At 44.6% G+C, this 9,311-nt stretch overlaps 1 long non-coding RNA gene across 1 annotated transcript; it reads right to left on the reverse strand.

Moving 5' to 3' along the window:
- Window positions 1-3,949: 3,949 nt before the first annotated feature.
- LOC119288885 lies at window positions 3,950-4,903 on the reverse strand. Its single transcript, XR_005141329.1, has 3 exons — window positions 4,627-4,903; window positions 4,302-4,551; window positions 3,950-4,004 (listed from the first exon to the last, which is right to left on the reverse strand). It is a non-coding gene; the product is annotated as an uncharacterized LOC119288885 (long non-coding RNA).
- Window positions 4,904-9,311: the final 4,408 nt, after the last annotated feature.

Below are 9,311 nucleotides of genomic sequence, written 5' to 3' on the forward strand. Positions count from 1 at the left end.
TTTTTTGTATGGCCACGATGCACAAACCAAGATAGCAATTGTGTATATATGGGAACAATCTTGTGACACAAGAGATGATATGATGATACCAAGACGATATGGTATGTATGAAATGGGAGGTGTAGATCACTAATGTGCACAAGTAACGTTGCCGGCAATACTCAAATGGCTAGTCTTGATAGGCAAGTGACGCAAAATGGGCTAGGGTTTATTAATGCAATGGCAAGAATATACAGTGATGTCGTCGAGGTTACCGTCATTATGTACGATGACGACCTCATGGCGATGATGAGTGGCGGTGTTCTCGATGTCGAACCGTCCCTAAGTAGCTGAAACACCTTAGGAAATGGAAAAAACCGCAAACTCAAAATCTCAAATGTCAAATGTAAAAAGGTGGTAGCGGGATGGTTGTGGAAGTATTGGTGGAAACCCGATCAAAATGGGTTGAGGTGGCGGAAGTGTATGGTGGGTAAGTCTATGCGGAAGTTATGGTGGTGAATGACGAAGAAGCGACCATCCCGAAGTAGCTGAAACACCTTAGGAGACTCGAATCACAACTCAAACAACCTCAGATGTTGTAAGGAACAAAATGGGTTAGGTTGCGGAAGTCGGTGGTGGTTATGCGGATGATATGGTGGAAGCCCTAGGCAAAGATGCCAAAGTGGCAAAACTTTGATGGAGTCAAATGGTGATGGAACCTATCTAGAGGGATAGAGGATGTCAATAAATACTCAACGAGCTAAAGAACGCGAAAATCGGACTCCGGATGTGAAAGTTATGGTCAAAACGGCGAAACGGTGATGGCTGAAATCCCAAGGGTCAGAAATCCGGGGGTGGGGCCGGATATCCTGGGGTGTATGTCGAGAACCATGCAGACGTTGTGCTCCAGGAGCCGGATGTATGGCTTGGGGCCCCGATGTCCGGCCCGACGATTCCAGATCTCGTTGGGGCGGAATTTTTCGAATTTGTGGCGGAAATTGATGATTTCGGGGGCAAAATTTGATGGATTTCGTGGATGGAAGGTGGGGAAACTTGGGGAGATGCTAGATCCACTCGAAACCAAGCAAATCCATGGATCAAAATCAACAAAACTTCATCACAGCAACAAATCACAAAAAAAATTGGGGTTATTTTTGGTGGGGATTCTTGAAATTGGGGAAGAACACAACAAAATCAAGCTAGAAAAGAGGGGGTAGGGGCTCCAAATACGTGATCAATGTGGCTCATGATACCAAGATGATGTAGGGTAGAACCCTAAACGCCCGATCTTTAACGATTGGAGGGGATCCTACGAAGAACACAAAGAACACGAGGGGACACGCGAGGGAAATCATGAGGGGAAATGAGGGGAAACACTCAAATAGATAAGACGCAATCACACATGTGCTACATCCTCGAAACACAAAGAGATACACGGTCCAAATCCAACAAAGGACGATACATAGAGTAACTAGTTCATCTCTGTGAGGAGGTCTTGAATCCACGAGGGCCTCTTCTCATGAGGGGTTTTGAATCCAAGGTGGATCTTCTCCGTAGAGGCCGCGGTCTCTCTCGTGGAGTAGATCCGTATGGATGAGCAAAGCTCTATCTCTAGATGAGATAATCCTTTGCTAACCCTAACTAGGAGGAAGGCGAGGAGTATATATAGTCTAAGCCACGAAGGGGTAAATGGGAAAGGGATACATGGGCCTCTGGCCCGACTCTGCGCGCAGGCAGGCGCTGGATGTCCAGGCTGGGGGACTGATTCTACTACACAACCTTCTTCTTGTAGACGTTGTTGGGCCTCCAAATGCAGAGGTTTGTAGGACAGTAGCAAATTTCCCTCAAGTGGATGGCCTAAGGTTTATCAATCCGTGGGAGGCGTAGGATGAAGATGGTCTCTCTCAAGCAACCCTGCAACCAAATAACAAAAAGTCTCTTGTGTCCCCAACACACCCAATACAATGGTAAATTGTATAGGTGCACTAGTTTGGCGAAGAGATGATGATACAAGTGCAATATGGATAGTAGATATAGATTTTTGTAATCTGAAAATATAAAAACAGCAAGGTAACTAATGATAAAAGTGAGCACAAACGGTATTGCAATGCATTGAAACAAGGCCTAGGGTTCTTACTTTCCTAGTGCAAGTTCTCTCAACAATAATAACATAATTGGATCACATAACTATCCCTCAACATGCAACAAAGAGTCACTCCAAAGTCACTAATAGCGAAGAACAAACGAAGAGATTATGGTAGGGTACAAAACCACCTCAAAGTTATCCTTTCTGATCGATCTATTCAAGATTCCGTAGTAAAAGAACATGAAGCTATTCTTTCCGTTAGATCTATCATAGAGTCCGTACTAGAATAACACCTTAAGACACAAATCAACCTAAACCCTAATGTCACCTAGATACTCCAATGTCACCTCAAGTATCCGTGGGTATGATTATACGATATGCATCACACAATCTCAGATTCATCTATTCAAACCAACACAAAGAACTTCAAAGAGTGCCCCAAAGATTCTACCGGAGAGTCAAGACCAAAACGTGTGCCAACCCCTATGCATAGGTTCATGGGCGGAACTTGCAAGTTGGTCACCAAAACATACGTCAAGTGGATCAATAGAATACCCCATTGTCACCACGGGTATCCCACGGAAAACATACATCAAGTGTTCTCAAATCCTTAAAGACTCAATCCGATAAGATAACTTCAAAGGGAAAACTCAATCCATTACAAGAGAGTAGAGGGGGAGAAACATCATAAGATCCAACTATAATAGCATAGCTGGTGATACATCAAGATCGTACCACCTCAAGAACACGAGAGAGAGAGAGAGAGAGAGAGAGAGAGAGAGAGAGAGAGAGCGAGAGAGAGAGATCAAACACATAGCTACTGGTACATACCCTTAGCCACGAGGGAGAACTACTCCCTCCTCGTCATGGAGAGCGAGGGATGATGAAGATGGCCACCGGAGATGGATTGCCCCCTCCGGCAGGGTGCCGGAACGGGTCTAGATTGGTTTTCAGTGGCTACGGAGGCTTCTGGCGGCAGAAATCCCGATATATTATGCTCCCTGAAGTTATTAGGGTATATGGATATATAGGAGGAAGAAGTACGTCGATGGATCTCCGGGCTCTCCACGATGCAGGGGGCGCGCCCAGGGGGGGTGGGCGCCCCCCCACCCTCGTGGGCAGTCCGGGACTCTCCTGGTCCATCTCCGATACTCCGTAGGCTTCTTCTGGTCCAAAAATATGTTCTGTGAAGTTTCAGGTCAATTGGATTCCGTTTGATTTTCCTTTTCTGCAATACTCTAAAACAAGGAAAAAACAAAAACTAGCCCTAGGCTCTAGGTTAATAGGTTAGTCCCAAAAATCATATAAAATAGCATATAAATGCATATAAAACATCCGAGGTTGATAATATAATAGCAGGGAACAATCAAAAATTATAGATACGTTGGAGACGTATCAGGGACGGATGTCCGCCCATTCGCGGGAGGCCGGATGTCCGGGGCACGGGCCGGATGTCCGGCTTGGAATAGGCCATTCCAGTCTTCTCTGGATAGTCGTCGCCAGATTTCCGGGGTTGGCCGCTGGATGTCCGGGCCGGCGCTGGATGTCCAGCCACTGAAGCTCTTGGCCGTCTGTTGGTGCAGCTCCTGGGCGGCCGCACAGGCGCCGGATGTCCGGCCTCTCGCCCAGATGTCCGACCGCTGTAGCTTCAGCAGCTCCGTCTTCTTCCGTTGTCACTTCTAGGCTTCCCTCATGGATGGTGTATTTGTACACTTGCATTTGCACTCCTCCTCGTTGTCTATGGTGTTCCGACAATATCTATACATGCACATGAGTGGAGTGTCAAGTAGTATACCATCCTCGAAGGAGTCAAGTGATCACGTGTAAAGGAGATGATTCACCTTTATGTATGTGAAGTAGATGTCACACGTGTCACTCGCCGAATGGACTCTTGACATGGTGATGTCCATAGGATGCTCCGCATCAATTCTCATGGTCACTACGAGTACACAGGAAAAAGAATCAATGAATTTGGAGTTACGGATCTCAAGATATACCAAAATGGAAATTTGAAATGAAATCTGCCCAAAAAGAAATTTGCCAAAACAGTGTTCCTGGAAGAACTGCTTCGGTAGCTGTGGATGTGCCACGTGGTGTGACAGGATTGGCTAGATGGTGTTCACTGCGATGGCTGAAGAGCGGACGACCGCAACATAAAGAAAAGTGGTTTGGGAAATAAAAAAACACGATGTAATCTAGGCCGTTAGAGAGAGATCCAACGGATGGGATGACTCACCGGATAGACAGGGGCTCGATGGCCGCCGAAGTTCAGGAAGACGGTGCGGCTGGCTTGGATTTTGAGCGTGCTCTTGCTGGAGAGGCCTCCCGAGCTAGGGGAAAATACTACGAGGTGAGGAGGGATGCGGCGAACACGCAAACTACCTCAGGGACGACCGGTCCTTCTGTTAGCGTCGGTGAGGTCAGGCTGGAGCAACGGTGGCAGTGGATTTCTGGGCGAGCTCCGTTTGCTCGACTCTGGGGCGTCTCTGCGTGAATATAATATGAGGAAGATAGGGGAGGGTAAGAATATCAAGACAGAGGAGTAAAGAGATGCTACGGACCCTCGGTGCTGAAGAAATCGGCGGCAGCGGAGCTTCAGCTTCAGCGGACTCCGGCGAGATCGGGCCGCCGTTCTAGTGCACAGGAGAACTCCGATTTTGCGAAAATCTGCGGAGGAGGACTCGGGAATACCTTATAGGTGGATTCCAGGGTCTAGGGTGTGGGGATAGTGATCGAATCTGGTTTGGGAGTGGACTCCAGGACGAACACGGGTGGAGGAAGGGGATGAAGTGCGGGACCTGCTCGCAAGTGGCACACAGAGAAGAAAGGGGCAAAATTGCGGGGTGAGATGCCAGTCTGGGCTGCGGTCTACGCCGAAATGGGCCGACCTGCTTGCTAGGCTGCGTGCGCGTGCGAGGAAAAGGAGCTGGGCTGCCCGACGGCATTGTGCACGTGTGTGCGGTTTCTCTCTCTTTTTTTAAACCTCCTCTATAGAAGTAAAAATATATCTAAATAAAATATAAAACCAAATACCAGAACACATAGTAAAACATTATTGCTACTTTATAAAACAGTGAACATTCTTTGATAGAGGCGAAGGTTTCTTGATGTTTCGATGAGATCATGGCCATCGTTTTCTATGGGAGTCGACCTTGACGATCCGACTATGAACATGCGAGACGTGGCACCTTAGCAAGCGCTAAACCAACTTCTGATAGGTTATTGACCATGCTGGAGCACGATCAACCTGACCATGAGGGTATGTTTCCTGCGAGCAAACAAAGAACAAGTAAGAAACTGAGATTGCAATCTGGGTATTGCAAATATAAGAGGAAAGGTTTATTAATGAAGGTGGGGTTTTGTGATGCCTTAGTCTGGTTGTTGAACACATAAGAAGTACGCGAAGTTGCAGCTATGGCGAACTTATAATCTAAACAAAACAGAAAGTATACACGGTGCCCTAAGGGCTCTATATATGGAGGAGAGAGGCGGAATTTCGTGGCCCTTGGAGGAGGGGTCCGAAACCAACCCTAACTCTTGTTTCCCCACACATACAGACTCTAAAAATAGCCTATAATCAAGTATTTCGAAATTACATGGTCCTAGCCCAAAAATAAGGTGACACAGCACCTAGAATAGCCTCTGGACAAATTTTTTGAAGTGGCATATTTTATATTTCGTCCAAGGCTTCATGCACTCATTATGGTGGCTTCAAAGTCCTGAAATCATCACTTGTAACTCCGTTCTTGTTCCCCTTGCGCACGCCATCATCTTCATGCTTGAACTTGCTCCAAGGTTCATCTTTCTTGTCCAAGATAGGCCCTTCATTTGTAAGCAAAACAAGTGTATCCAATATAGGCAGCATCATATTCTCATGAACATTAGAATCGTTACCAAGAAATGAAAGTACCTGGTAATTAAATTGGCGTGCATGAGCTCTAGTAATTGGTCCAGTATGTATAGCAGCAGGGGCTGTGGGTGTAATAATGGTATTGACGACCTCATCATTCTTGTAGTCCAATATAAGACAAAATATTTTTACAAAATTTATTTTGGGGCTTAATAAATATTCCATAAAATATTTTTCAACTGCAAATGAAAATCCAAATATTATTATTCGACGCATATCCAACATATTGTTTTGAAGAAGTGTAGGATCGAGAAGACGTGTCTAGAGGGGGGGGTGATTAGACCCTGGACAAAGGAAAGTAGCGGTTTTTAAGTTCTTTAAGTTAAGGTGGAGTTTGAGCACAATTTTAAACATTCACAATATATTTCAAGCAAGCATGGCAAGAGTACATGAGCAGCTGAAACTAAAGCATGCAATTTGCAAGAAAGTAAAGGGATGGGATTGGAGTGTGCAAACGCAATTGGAGATACGGAGATTTTTGGTGTGGTTCCAATAGGTGGTGCTATCGTACATCCACGTTGATGGAGACTTCAACCCACGAAGGGTAACGGTTGTGCGAGTCCACGGAGGGCTCCACCCATGAAGGGTCCACGAAGAAGAAACCTTGTCTATCCCACCATGGACATCTCCCACGAAGGACTTGCCTCACTTGGGTAGATCTTCATGAAGTAGGCGATCTCCTTGCCCTTACAAACTCCTTGGATCAACTCCACAATCTTGACGGAGGCTCCCATGTGACACCTAACCAATCTAGGAGCACCAGTCTCCAAATGATAATAGATGGTGTGTTGATGATGAACTCCTTGCTCTTGTGCTTCAAATGATAGTCTCCCAAACACTTAACTCTCTCTCATAGATTTGGATATGGTGGAAAGATGATTTGAGTGGAAAGCAACTTGGGGAAGGCTAGCGATCAAGATTCTTGTGGTTAGATTGGAATATCTTGGTCTCAATACATGAGTAGGTGGTTCTCTCTTAGAAAATGAATGCTGGAAGTGTAAGCACGTTCTGATGGCTCTTTCAACGATTGGAGGATGGTGGAGGGGTATATATAGCCTCCACACAAAATCTAGCCGTTAAACACAATTCACCGAACTCGGTGGGACCGAATCGATAAACTCGGTCAGACCTATATGGTTCAAAATGTGAACGTTAGTGTTTTCGGTGGGACCGATGATCAACTCGGTGGAACCGATGTGCTAGGGTTAGGGTAAAACCTCAACTCGGTTTGACCAATTACACAAACTCGGTGAGACCGATTTTGGTAATAAGCAAAACAGAGAGTTGGTCAAGGAAACTCGATGGTACCGACGGCATATCTCGGTGAGACCGAAAGAGTTGCAACATGCAACAGAGAGTTTGCAAGCCCATCTCGGTGAGACTGAATTGATTAGGGTTTCTGGCGGTGGCTATGTCAAGTGAACTTGGTTGCGCGGGATAGATCAAATCGGTGGGGGGCTTTAGGTTTAGGACATATGTCGAAATGAGAAAGTGATTGAGGCCTTTGGAGCATATCACTAAGACCTTTGAGCAAGAAAGCCATTAAGCAACACTTCATCCCCTTTTAATAGTATTGGCTTTTCCTATGGACTCAATTGATCTTGGATCACTAAAATAAAAATGTATTGTCTTGAGCTTTTGCCAATCTTTGTTCTTAGCATCTTGAAGGGGTTCCACATCCTCTTGTCCAAGCCACTCCACTGTTGAACTCGTCTGAAATATTAGTCCAACAAGAGATATGTTGACATTAATTACCAAAATCACCCAGGGAGCACTTGTGCTTTCATTCTCCCCCTTTTTGGTAATTGATGACAACATACATCAAAGATTTAGATAAATATACGAAGAATAACAAGTAAAGCTTTGGAAAGACATGTAACATGCATAGGCTCCCCCTACATTTATGCAATCATGTTAATATGGAATATAAGAGCATGTGAATGCATAACCATGACGGAGCAAGCAATGAGTTACATGTATCTTGGCTATATGCATCAGAGCAAACAATGTGAATATAGGAAATGTACCTCCATATTCATGATTCCCTCTTGCAAACAATATGTACAGTAGCAAGAAATCATCATGCACATGGATGTGATGCATATACTTACCATGTGGTCTTGATGTAGCTTTGGTATTGGTGAACCTGATTAAAGATAATACGGATTTGTTATTCAATCACACACATATTACATCAAATATCTCAAAAGAGAGTACTTATTACAATAATATGGCTGAAGGCCATCTAATGAAGATAACAGCGGTAGGCTTCGAAGGTAAAATGAGTCCATCAACTCCAACGGCATAGCTGAGTGCAAGACAATGACCTAACGCACCTTACTCTTCATATGAAAAGTCTACAACATAATACGTTGCAGCCCGAAACGGGTCAGCACATGGATTATGCTAGCAAAATAACACTATAGGGCAATGAACAAGTAGCAGCTATAACTATATGCTTATTTGGCTGGTGGAGGCTCTATGGTTATTTTTGCAGAAAGCTAATTTTTCCCTACAACAAAGGAATATATTTTATTTAACTACAATTTTGTTGAAAACATTGAGAATGGTAACCCCATCTCAATCCCAAAATTAATAATCATTAACCCAACAAATTAATTAAGTAAAGTGATGAGATCAACATAATAATTCAAGCACCAGATACTCAAGATGTCCATAACCGGGGACACAGCTAACCATGATTAGTTTGTACACTCTGCAGAGGTTTGCGCACTTTTCCCCACAAGACTCAATCTCCTCCGTTTGATTTCTCACACTACATGATGTTTGAGAAACGGATGACCGAGATACAGTCTTTCAGAAGCATTAGCCCTTTCGACGAGTAAACCATACCACCTACAATCCCCTACATCTGCTAGTTTACCACTGAAAGAGGTCACGCGACATACTCAACTATGCTAGAGCGGATAATGGCTTGTGTCTGCACGCGGAAGTTTCTAGCATGAATAATTTTATGATCCCTTTGAGCCTGGGGGCGGACTATAGGATGATCACACGGATTCCCCGGGATCTCCTTGGACAACACTGGATTACCCCAGGTGCCCACAAACAATCCACCCAGATGTGTGTTAAAGTAGCCACCTTAAATAACCCTTAGTTCATAATAATGCTCACAACTATCATGAATCACTCAAACCAAACCACGTCTATGAGCATAGGATAGCAGTATAAGCATAACGTAGAAATAACTCCCAGGGTTTGAATAAAAAGGGCAATTGGTACTACCTCAACAACCACTTCCCAAAACCCACATGTTAAATAGTTCCTACTCATGCAATGTTTGAGGGTTTGAAACTAATGCATAAAAACTGGGTA

This window comes from Triticum dicoccoides, chromosome 4A (assembly GCF_002162155.2).
Source record: "Triticum dicoccoides isolate Atlit2015 ecotype Zavitan chromosome 4A, WEW_v2.0, whole genome shotgun sequence".
Lineage (NCBI taxonomy): Eukaryota > Viridiplantae > Streptophyta > Magnoliopsida > Poales > Poaceae > Triticum > Triticum dicoccoides.